This window comes from Alosa sapidissima, chromosome 15 (genome assembly GCF_018492685.1).
Source record: "Alosa sapidissima isolate fAloSap1 chromosome 15, fAloSap1.pri, whole genome shotgun sequence".
NCBI lineage: Eukaryota > Metazoa > Chordata > Actinopteri > Clupeiformes > Clupeidae > Alosa > Alosa sapidissima.
Genome location: NC_055971.1, coordinates 13376795 through 13389748, shown reverse-complemented (window position 1 = coordinate 13389748; position 12954 = coordinate 13376795). Strand labels below are relative to the sequence as shown.

The 12954-nt window shown below is 40.9% G+C and overlaps 1 long non-coding RNA gene across 1 annotated transcript; it reads right to left on the bottom strand.

The window, feature by feature from the left end:
* Positions 1–8476: 8476 nt before the first annotated feature.
* On the bottom strand, positions 8477–10152 carry LOC121684344. Its single transcript, XR_006023114.1, has 3 exons — positions 10017–10152; positions 8711–8843; positions 8477–8535 (listed from the first exon to the last, which is right to left on the bottom strand). It is a non-coding gene; the product is annotated as an uncharacterized LOC121684344 (long non-coding RNA).
* Positions 10153–12954: the final 2802 nt, after the last annotated feature.

The following is a 12954-nucleotide window of genomic DNA, read 5'->3' as shown; positions in this document are numbered from 1 at the left end:
GGATACTTCACACACGTACTTTTTAATTTCACAGACTACAACTACCAAGCTGGAATCAAAGCACATTGATTCCCCTCTCACACCCTGCACGCACTTAAAACAGGCGTCTCAGTCTCACGCATGTATAGGCAAAACTGTATCAGACCGGTGTAACGTTGGTAAATCTTCCATTGCACAGAATGATTTTTGTAGCACGTGCAACAAATGACAGTCGAAAGATACAATTACAGTGCTGCTATCAATTTGCTTGGTATAACCGCATTTATAGTTTTCTACAAATGCAATCAATCAAATTGGCCTCCATCACTCAACCAACGCTAACGGTAACATTACCTAGGTCCTTATTGATATTATAAGATTAACGTACCTGCAGTAAAAACCAAGCATGTCCGATAAACATCCTCAGATTTATTTCGGCTTCAAGAAGAAATGGGAATTACATTTCATGTGAACATCATCCTATCCTTATTAGACGTTCTCTGCGGTAAACTACAGTCCTTGTAGGAAGCGTCCATTGTTTTTCCAACCCACTTTTAACTTCCAACAAAATTACGTCTCACTGCAACGATGCGCCATCTAGTGGACAAACGACTACTTATCGCCAATACTGGAAATGCAGCCATGATGATGATTATGAATATTTATTTTGGCTTTCTTTTAATCCTACTGAATTTGTAATTATGTATCGGCCTTTCTAATACCGATAGTATGTGGGTGCCTGTGTGTGTGTGCATGTGTATATGTGTGCACCGCCATCTACAGGCCAATGAGTGTACAGTCACTAAATGTACACATAACCTAATTTTTTTTAGACCCCCCCCATGGATGAAATTCAACGAAACTTGGCATACCCCCAGAGAATGTCAGGTCAATCATACACATAAAATTTGGTGCAGTTCTGAACATCTTAACTGAAGATAGTTGCGATTAAAGCAGAATAATATTGCATTTTCATTTTTTACCGGGGGGGGGGGGGGGGTGCAAATCACAAATGAGTGATTATGGGCCAGATTGATGTGGGCCCTTGAGACCAACATACCATAAAAGATTATTCATCCTCAGTGCCACGGTTCAGGTAGTTATTTAGGAAAAAACGTTTTTTTTTGCGGTTCGGGGGGCCCAGCACGGGGGGGAGTGGCCCCCGGGGACAAAACGAAAATTTTCCGTAAAAGTCTAGTGGGGCTACATACCCACCAAATTTCATGTGCCCCGGTCAGGAAGTAGATGACGGGAAAAAAAACAAAAAAAAAACTTTGACAATCCCTATATGACCGCTTCGCTAGCTTCACTAGCGGCGGTCATAATAATCAGTGCAGCAGTGAATTCTTTCTCCTCCCTAGGCTATCACATTGACGTACAATCACTTCCATATCAGGGCTAGCATCAGTTCTCATTAGAATTCGCCGGGTCTGCCCAGCACAAAACTGCAGACTCCATATTCATTTATGCAAAACACTTTCTAGAAGGAGTTTGGGCAAAGTTCTACGCTTCACATGTGATGCATATTGAATCAGAGGTTTCTTTATCTACGCAGGGGTTTCTCTCAAATCAGTTTTGAAGATTACTGGCCTGTGAATTTGGGTGTCTTCAAACAAGGGGAAGTTGAAATATCAAAGTGTCAGCTTATCAACTTTAAGCGGTAAGGCTTTCAAAAAAAGCCTGGATCAGCTGCCATCGTCTCGTTGAGAAGAAGGGACACCGATAATTTGTAAACAACTCTCAGACATTACAAAAAAAAGAATAAAAATGATGAAAGGCTTTAATTTGCTGTCTGGTCAGACGGTACTTCTCACCTCATTAATTTATCAGCATCAGAACCAAATGTAGGCTAAACATGTGCATGATAGACAACTCTAAAAAAGTTTCCTTCTTCTCGTCCATTTGTTTATCACCTCTAAAAGTTAAAAAAAGTGATGTGTGGGAGTTAGTCATTATGCACACCTGTAGTGAGGTTTTCATTTGTTCTTGTTGCGTATAGTGATGCCAAAGTTTTGCTTACTCCATTCTCAAACCTTTGGATGAGCCATACTTAAGAGTCCTCAACAGCAGGTGGTCACTATCTGCAAGGAAAATTCCAGAGAGAGAGAAAAAAAAACCCTGTCACCGGCGGCCTTTGCATCTGCCAGAGAAAGAGTTTACCGATGTCTCTTCTCCTCGTGAGTGCAGTGACCTGCCTGTTGCAGGGCGCTCTGCCACACTGCCGCTCGTACATCATTATCAGATTGAGCAGTAGGCCGGCGGGCGGGTTGTGTGGACGCGGGAGTCAGCGAGAGTGTGTGTGTGTGTGTGTGTGTGTGGTGGGGTGTGTGTGTGTGTGTGTGGTGGGGTGTGTGTGTTTGGGGGGGGTGGGGTGCAGCCGAGGCGCAGGGTGATAAAAAATATGAAAGTTAGCAGTGACAGAGGTCCCACGGTTCATTACTCTTCGTGGGGAACGGTGGAGCTGGCCCAGCCAGCCAGGCATCCAGATGAGCTTGTTTGCTGCTCCCAGGTACTATAACACATCATAGTTTCCTTTTTCCTTTTTTTTTGCTTTTCTTTCTTTTTTTTCATGGGGAGTGTGCCCTCTGGTGTGTGGGGTTTGACTTTGGCCGTGAAGAGGAATGTCACCCCTTGTTGTTAGTGAGTGCATCGGTGAAAACAGGCCACGACAGCAAACTCCTTGCGTCAGGAGGCTTCTCTCCCCGCCCAAGCTATTCCTAGACACTGTGAGGTTATTATTATAAAACAATAATAATACAGGGGGAAAAAAACCCATATATGTCCCAAATGGCATTTCAGTGTGCAATCTGAAAGCTAAGGTGACGGTTCATTTGTTGGGTATTGTCTTAGTGAAATTCTGGGTATCAACCTTGGATTGAATAACTGATAGTGACAAGCAATTTACAAGCATTGTCAATTCCCTTAGAGGAAGGTATGAGGCAGAGCTTTCAGCTTATTTTTTCTCAAGAAGCCACTTCATTAGGGATAGCCTTTATAAGGCATGACATGGAGTGTTAGAAACACCGCATGCAGCACGGTGAGTTATTGTTCTCCATGTGTAGGTTGTCACCGTGACTGTTCTGAGAACAGATACAAATCCATTACAGGCATGACTTTGTCCTAGAACCGTTTTCGTGTTTTCAAGGTAAGTGTGTAATGTGTCCTTGAGAGAGACTCACAGTTGCAGTGTTTGAAATGCTATATGTATGTATATTATGGGCATGCTGCTCTGGAGGTCCCTTGTTTTTATAGTCCCTTCAGCTGATAATGTGACAGTCATGTAGTATTTCATTTGAAATTGAGTCGTTATATTTTTGAGAGAATATAAAATGATTTGCTGCTTTCACTTGCAAAAAAAAGTGTATAGCACTTGCCACCATATTGCACTCTCCACCACGGGAGATAGATTTTCGGTCCCTTAAATAGTCAGCTCCCCGTGCTTAGGGAAAGCCCCGGGTGAGTTTTTGTGCAAACCGCAGTACAGTCATTTTTCCCTGAAGAAGTTGAGAGAAGCTGTAAAAATTAGCTTTTGAATTACATTCATTTTAATACTTCGATTTTATTCTTTATTCATTTATTATTTTGTAAATGCCTCTGTGGAAGCCCTATGAAATGGTTCCTGCTTTTTTTGTGGCCATGAGGTCCAAATAAATTAAAATCATTGTATGAATCATTGTTTGATTTATAATCCACTATTAATAATGAATTTGATCTCAGAGAGCTTTTAGTAAAAAACACCCCACTCCACTCTCCTTAAAAGAGCAGACCAAGGACAACAGTTTGAAAAACACAGAACTTGACTCAATCAAGCTCAACACTGGCCCAGGGGAAAGGTAACATAAAGATAGAGGCAGAAAGAGAGACAGAAGGGAGAGGGGGAAAGGTGAAGTATAAGAACAAGAGAAGAGAAAAAAGAGAGAAGGCCTAGAACAATGATGCAAGGAGAGGAATGTAATGAAATCAGAACATAGAGAGGGAGAGAGGGGGGGAGGGGGCATGGGCACACTGCTAAATATATAGGCCTACTGTAGTAGTCTGTACCAGTAAATTAGTTAAGTAATTACATAATTAGATCAGTGTAAACAAAATACTTGAATAAGTACCTGTATATCAGAGACTGTATAAAGTGATAACATATATGCAGTGCACCGTGAGCAAGGACAAGTTCAAAAGTCACTAATACCACCAGAGGCAGGTAAGTTGGGCTCAGGTCATCTTATCTCTGAGATACTGTTATGGGGTAGACTTCACAGAGGATAATGGACCAGCAGTAATGGCACAGGGAAAATACCACAATAAAAAGTTAATTTCGGGGGTTGTTTCTGGGAATTTTTTATTAGTCTGTCCATTACTTATATTATATGCTGCATTTCTTAGTACTCACGGCAGGTACGTTCCCGATTGCCCTACCCTTCCATTTTAATATTCTCGTTTCATTATCCCCGTCTCCATGTTGGAACTTTCCTGACACTGATTAATTAGAAGCCTCAAAACGGCGACCATGATATTGCAAGCTGGTCTTCCATAGGTGTGTATGTGTGGGTGTGTGTTTGTGTGTGTGTGAGAGAGTGTGTGGAGACACACACATCATGTTAGAACAATTATATTCCCCACAAACAGAGAGGGTCACAGAGGGCATTTAATTTCATTTGTGGCCTTGTGGCGTGTGTTATTACAGGGATACTTGATGGTGGGGGACGTGGGGGTAGGGTGACGCTGAAAGTCAAATCCTAACTGAAATAACTACGCCACTAACAACATTGCACGTGACAACATTACATTTGTGATTGACTTTCACAGAGGTGATGTGTAAATAGATTTTGTGATTATTAGGAACATGTGAGCTGCTACACTATGGAAAAATGTGACTGAATTAAAGAAATTGAAACATATGTACTGTATGAGCAGTTATTTTGTAACAGTTGAAAAGTGTAATTAGAATGGAGACTGTTAGAATTCCCTTTCTTCAACTGTTATGTCCTCTTTATTCCTCATGTGTTGGCCTTTTCTACATTTATCATTTCTGGACAGTTATTAGACTGAGTTATTAGTCTTTAAAACAAGTTTAATTTGACATTTTGGAGCTTGGCAATATTGAGATTGAGACTCATATTCAGACTCAACTATAGTTGAAGTACAGTACCCGGGTCTAGAGCAGTGAGAGCAGCCCCTCAAATGTTAACCACTTCAGAATTCAAAAAGCAGAAGCTAATATTTAACAATTTATTGTTTGTATCAAGTAGCAGCATAATAGTCGTATGGGATATATGGATATATTTTTGACTTGAAAATATATGTTTTTGATAAAGAATCACTACAGTGACATTGTATATTCCCTTTCTACATACAGTTATCTTTGGATAGTTATCACTGATGGCTACTGCAGCACAGATGTACTTATTGAAGCTTTACCGATTCAACGTAGAGTTACGCAAGGATGTTATGTGATGTGATCCATATGGTAGCCAGCTGGGTAGCTAGCAATTCAGTATGTACTTTGTGTAAACCTTCCACTCGATGCCTCAAGAGATGTGCTATGAGAGAGCTAGCAGCCTGGGCTTTTAGCTCAATTGCTAGCATGCTAGATCTGAGGTCCTGCAGTTTGCGGGTTTAGGTCCGGGCGAGTACAGAGATGAGCTGCGAAGTCAACACAATGCTAGGTTACACTTGTGTAGCAGAAATGTGTTTCTTGTAATGCAATGGAGCAATGTATGTCATACCATGCGTTTCCAATGCCATAAGGGCATACAAAAGCTTTTAGTGCTTGAGCCAACAGAATACTCTAGAATTATCTCCTAGAATTGCACATCCAAACTGTGAGGTTTTGGGTTGACAGCTGTTGTCTTCCCTACTGTTAAAACACTGTTTTTTAGTAATTTCCCACTATTATGTTTGATGTATATTCTCCTTGGAACATGTCCTCGGTTAACTGTTTTCTTCCAGCCCTGCACAACAGCACATTATATTATATAAAATTGTTGGTGTCAGGTTGGAAATAGGGACCATAAGCTGAGACTGGTATAATGCATGTCAGTTATGTTCTATGGGATCGGCTGCTGAGAGCCGGGTTGTCATTTTGCGCATCCTATTTCTAGGCAAACAGATAAACATGTGCCATTATCAACAAAGAGCCAGGTTTCAGTCATGTCTTTTCAGTGTGAAGAAGGAACACAGATTGTGTCTTCATTCTCTGTTATAATGATGGTGATGCTCCAAACAAATCATAAAAAACCCATCCTGAATAGAGGTCATTTTAAAGAGCATTTTTGAGCAGTGTGTGTGTTTTTTTTTTTTTTTTTGGGGGGGGGGTCTCTGCACTGCTGTGTGGATAACTGCAGATATTTTTTAAAAATCAATTATATTTGGCACTTCATTTTAATGGGTTTATGCCACTGTATCAAAGAGCAATAAGTGTGTGATATATGTACTATGTAATGAATTACAGTAGTAGACCTGTTCTAAGACATTGAAGACGCAACATACATGTCATATGTACATGTAAGTAATTAACTGGTACACTTATAGGTTTATGCCACTGTATCAAAGAGTAACAAGGTTGTAGCAGCACAGCTGTTACATGTACACTGAAGACAATAAGGCCTTGACTGGAGCGAAGAATGGTTTGTATATTAAATCTATTATGACCAGATTTACCCCATCCAGCAGGTCTCAGGTCAGCTCTTTGCCTCTGATGAAAATTTAGGCAAATTGGCAAAGTTTTGTAAAAGCACTCAGTATTACAATGTAACAACTATATGTAGGTACCCACAAATACATAATGCAAGTACAAGGATAGTACCTGATAGAACATGTTGTTACACAGGTTGTACCACACCTAATTAGGTAGGTACACTGTAACAGCGACACATTAAAAGATAGATAGATATAGGTACTTTATTGATCCCCAAGGGGAAATTCAAGGGGGTCTCAGTAGCATACAGACATCACACACAACATGCACTTACAGCAGAAATGGTAAATATAAGTATAAGTATAAACATATAACCAAACTCCACTGTACAATAGAGACAGTAGGAGATAAGAAAAACTAACAAAACGAAATACTAAATATACTATATAAATTAAATGTAAAAAATCCAGTGTGCTTGAGGGTGATCAAGCATGAGACGCTTGTAGTGACAGGGCCTGTAGTTCTGTGTGCATGGTGAGGTGCTCAAGAGAGTGAGTGTCATTGTGAAGGTGCAAAAAGTAGTCCAACAGTAGTCCTGTAGTTCTGTGTGTATGGTAAGGTGCTCAAGAGAGTGAGTGTCATGGTGAAGGTGCAAAAAGTAGTGCAACAGTAGTCCTTTAGTTATGTGTGCGTGGTAAGGTGCTCAAGAGAGTGAGTGTCATGGTGAAGGTGCAAAAAGAAGTCCAACATTAGTCTAACAGTGCATACTGAATCTCAGTTCACTAACCAATCACAGAGCAGAAGCAGCGCCGTCGTCGTGGCTAGTTGTGTGGGTGCAACCTAGAGTCTACGCTTGGAGCATGCTAGCAGAGAATGTCTAATAAAGGAACGGGCTCCGATGCTAGTTTCCTATATTCCTTGAGGTACATTGATAGTTAATACAGCCAGTGTACCTGATACACGGGGCAAGTCATTAACAAAATGTTTCCCCTCTCTATCGGCAGTTATCTTTCTAGGTAGTTAAGTTATCAATTTATTTACATTTCAAATGGGCGACTTCAGTAGTTTTTCAGTGTGCATGTAAATATGCATAGTTGTTTTTGTCTATTCATGTAGCCTAAGTGTGGTTCGCGAGCAGGCATGCTAAAATATAATAGGCCTATAGATGATTTGTTTGCGATGTTGAACAACTTTTATGTAAATCCAAACAGTTCTGTAACACTGCCTATGTAAGCTACACCAGTTTAAATCATGAATCCTCTGACAATAAGCAAGGTGGTTCAATGAGTAGGCCTACTATTTTTTTGTTTAGCTAGGTGGTCTGTGAGGTTTTTTTATTTATTGGTTAAGTGGTCCTTGTTCTGAAAAAGTTTGAGGAACACTGATGTAATATCTCTTATCAAGGGCCTTCAAGATCACTCCACTGGACCATTCTCTACATCAGCATGGAGAACATGTAGCCTACCACTGAATAGAAAATACATCTCCTTCCCTCCTATATTTGTTCTTTAAAATGTGTTTCTTAGGTCTATTGTATTCTAGTCTTTGAACATCATTATTGTAGACTTCTCCCCTGTCCTGTCTGATAAATTTAAAATTGCATTTTTAAATATTACTAATGCTGGGATATGTGAATTTTAATAAATAATTTTATTCATTAGGCCTACGTTTTTATCCAAAGCAACTTAGACATCAATTCTTACCAGAGCCAGTTTCTCAGAGCAAGTTGGGGATAGGTGCCTTGTGGCAGCTGAGAAACAAAATCACAACTTTTCTGGCTACTGCATATGGTGCACACATTGTAGTTAAATATTTGTCATACCACTTACAACGTATTGTCTGAGGTAGGCTGTGACACGGCATGAGTCCATTTAATCTTCGTCAACCTCCGCCTCATCTGGTCAAACCACTCTTTTCAAAATCATCTGCAACAAAAACAGTGCGCCCTGTTTGGAATACTATTGTGCATTGTACCATAGTCATGATGTACTTTATTCTGTCAGTTGTTTTCCTCCATTTACAAATTTACCTTTGCAAAAAGAATGTGAGAGGATGTGTCATGCTTGCCATGTTTAAATTGCCATGCTTGAACATTAATACCTTAGGATCCATCAGAGATGAGGCACCTCGTGGGAACAGAACTCTAGCCAGTTCTGGCCGTTCTGTTATCATTGGGAGCACCCAGTATCCTGTAGCCCTCTTTTAAGGCCTGCTTTTCCCGTCTGCCTATGACCTGTTAAACGTATCATAACAACAACATTTTAACCTTATGAAGAACACATTGGAACACCTACCCTCCTTCCCCCAACATTCTAAATCCCATATTGCTATGTAGCATAGTTATGGTATACACCATTTGGAAGCTTGGACACTTGGGAATCCATACATCATAACCTTTTTCATGTACAATCTGTATAGTGCTTTTGGTTTTACTCATTTTGAGTAGGCCTAAACTGTTCGCCAAAGGCCATCATCTCTGGCCCCAGGTTAATAAAAACAAAAGCAGGCTCTGATTTAGCCTAGTCTACTGTATGACTTCAACGAGGTGATCTTCAGTTTCGTTCTACTTACAGTATCTCACTGCCACTGCAATGCCTTTGAATGCACTCCGCTGCCCTGTTTACAAATGCTACAGTGGACTTAAACTGCCACCTTGTGGCGATAAGTTGTAATACATTTCACACAGCTGAATGAACACAGAAAGCGCGAAAGAAGTGGCCACTTCTGAATGGGACCCACATAAACATACAATCCTGCACTGTGAAAACAAAAAACATCTGAATTATACTTCTCCCTTCACCCAAATACAATAATGAAGGTGAAAGGAAGTTATTAAGCCTTAATGGTGCTTCCTAAAGGGGGTATTGTCAAACCTGCTACTAAAAATACAGCATGACGAAAGTCAAGGACACGCATGCCAGCTTCCACTCATCCCAGTATTAGATGACTGGTCTTAAATGAAAATGTATTGGCTGTGTTATTTCTTTTTTTGTGGGATGTCCAATTTGTAGAAATGCACATTTGCAAAGGTGACTTAGTATGTTGTCGTAAAAGAGGCTCTCCTTTTGATTTTGCACTGCCAATGTGTCTCTTGTGAGAAAAATAGTGAGGATTACTGGTGTAGGTCCATGATTTATTTTATAATTAATTAATGATTATAAGCATGAGGCTCTGCCGTCTCCTCTTTTGTTTTAAATATATATAAATCAACACTTAATACTATTTTTACAGTACAAAACAACTGTATTCTGGTATCTAAAAGTTTGTGAGGGGAAAAATATGTAAAAACTGTCAGTGAAGTTTATTTTAGCAGGACAGCAGGACTCAATGGCACCTTCTGAAAGTATTCTGAAAACGGGTAATGTTTGTACTTATTTTGCACAAAAAACAAACAGACTTTGCTTACCTCTTCTGGAAATGGCGTTTGACTACTCACTGAACAGAGGCTCAACTCACTGGTACAGAGGAACTCTAAATAGTCCAGGTCCAGAGGCTGCCTTTGAAGAGCCTGTTCCAGTCTGGTTTTCAGCCTCTCTAATAACCTGCCATTATGGAACATTAATACCTTAGGATCCATCAGAGATGAGGCACCTCGTGGGAACAGAACTCTAGCCAGTTCTGGCCGTTCTGTTATCATTGGGAGCACTGAAACTTGACTTCGACAAGTCCGAAGTAGCACTTCACAATCTGGAGGTAGACCTGGCATACGAGGCCTAATGGTTAGCACACCTCTTGATAATAATGCTTGCCGCCTGCCTCGTTTTGCTGAGCCTACCTTATGACAGACTGACAAACTCCCTTAAAACTCTGACCGCATTTGTTTGTAGAAATGCACATTTGCAAAGGTGACTTAGTATGTTGTCGTAAAAGAGGCTCTCCTTTTGATTTTGCACTGCCAATGTGTCTCTTGTGAGAAAAATAGTGAGGATTACTGGTGTAGGTCCATGATTTATTTTATAATTAATTAATGATTATAAGCATGAGGCTCTGCCGTCTCCTCTTTTGTTTTAAATATATATAAATCAACACTTAATACTATTTTTACAGTACAAAACAACTGTATTCTGGTATCTAAAAGTTTGTGAGGGGAAAAATATGTAAAAACTGTCAGTGAAGTTTATTTTAGCAGGACAGCAGGACTCAATGGCACCTTCTGAAAGTATTCTGAAAACGGGTAATGTTTGTACTTATTTTGCACAAAAAACAAACAGACTTTGCTTACCTCTTCTGGAAATGGCGTTTGACTACTCACTGAACAGAGGCTCAACTCACTGGTACAGAGGAACTCTAAATAGTCCAGGTCCAGAGGCTGCCTTTGAAGAGCCTGTTCCAGTCTGGTTTTCAGCCTCTCTAATAACCTGCCATTATGGAACATTAATACCTTAGGATCCATCAGAGATGAGGCACCTCGTGGGAACAGAACTCTAGCCAGTTCTGGCCGTTCTGTTATCATTGGGAGCACTGAAACTTGACTTCGACAAGTCCGAAGTAGCACTTCACAATCTGGAGGTAGACCTGGCATACGAGGCCTAATGGTTAGCACACCTCTTGATAATAATGCTTGCCGCCTGCCTCGTTTTGCTGAGCCTACCTTATGACAGACTGACAAACTCCCTTAAAACTCTGACCGCATTTGTTACAAACTTGAAACAAAATGTCTTCTAAAGTATGTTAAGTGTTGTTATTTATTTCCATCCACACACTACATTTCCGTTCACACTTGTATGCTACTTAAACTGACAATTTTACTACCATTGCTATTCTACATTGAGATTGAGTGGGATTTGGCTAACTAGCGGTAGCTTGCTATATATAATAGTTATTTGTCTGTTGCCCACATTAGTTGCCATTGATTGATCTCACCTCGTTGCCCCGTATATCAGGTACACTAGCTGTATTAACAAGGAATAGTGGACATAGAACATGTCTGTGTGGTGTAGGCCAGGGGTCCCCAACCTTTTATGTACCATGGACCGGTTTGATTCCTATTTATTTTTCACGGACCGGTGGGGGGGTTTGGGGGTTCCATGTTCCATATGTGTTGTGCATGCATTACTTGAAAAGAACTAGCTCCAGTTATGTATGAACAGTGAAGGTAACGATCTCTTGTGAAAAACGTGAACTTGAAGAAGTGAAAATTGAACAATATGAACTATGAATATTGAACAACTTGAAGCTACATCTATAAGTGTGAACATGCTTAACAAAATATGGGAACAAAACATGGGAACTAAACGTGCATTACAAATATAATCAGTGGGAGCCCTGCTTGCTTCCCTGCAACAAGAATCTTCCATCTGGGGGTGATGGAAGACAGTGACACCCTCAGTGTGTTTGAAATGTCCAGTCGATTGCACAATTTGTGTAGTTGCAGTCATTGCTGAAAACCCGGCCTCGCATACATACGTGGTGGGAAACGTTTTCAGCACTTTTACGGCTATCTCGGGATATTCTGCTTTCCACCAGAGAGGTTTCCTTATAGCCTACACACTCTTAAGACCACCATCATTTGCAATTTCGATCAACTGCTCTTCCTCCTGCGCTGACAAGTTAGGACTATTCGGGATATTGACAAATGGGTTGCGGACCCACTCATTGGTTTGCCGTGAATCTTTGAAGGATGGGAAGTAACGCTCAAACTCATTTGAGAGCGCAACAAGGTGATCGCGCACCAGCTGCGAGAGAAAGGGCCCTGCCTCAGTCTCCCAAAACCCCCACTACTTTTTGGAACATATCAAATACACCCCGGTCCACTCGTCGTCCCTACAAATCAAGCTTGGCTTCAAATGCAGCGACTTTATCTGCCAGTTTAAAGACAGTCGTCATTCTCCCCTGGAGTGACAGGTTGAGGTCATTAAGCAACCCGAATATGTCACACAGGTAAGCGAGTTTTGACACCCAGTCCTCATCACTAAAATGTGCAGCTAACGGTGACTTTTTTTCTGCTCTCGCAACTCAAACACTCTGGCCAGTGACCTGCTAAAGATGCTTGTTTTTTGTTGCTCATTCTAGCAGTTTAGCTAACTTCGTGTGACACTACCGTTCGCCAAGAACTGATCAAGTGAAGTGAGCTGACCTTGCGCTGACCTTGCAAAATGCAAACATGCGTGCAATCAAACAACTGCATAGAGGCCTATGCCATGTAAAAACGTGACATTATTGCGAATTAAATTTAGTTTAGTTTGCATGCATTTTTTTTTAAACTCATGTCGTAGGCTACGGCCCGGTTAGGAATGTCCTGCGGCCCGGTACCGGGCTGCGGCCCGGTGGTTGGGGACCGCTGGTGTAGGCTACCAACATACCTCAAGGAATACAGGGAACTAGCGTGCTCCAAGCTAGACTCC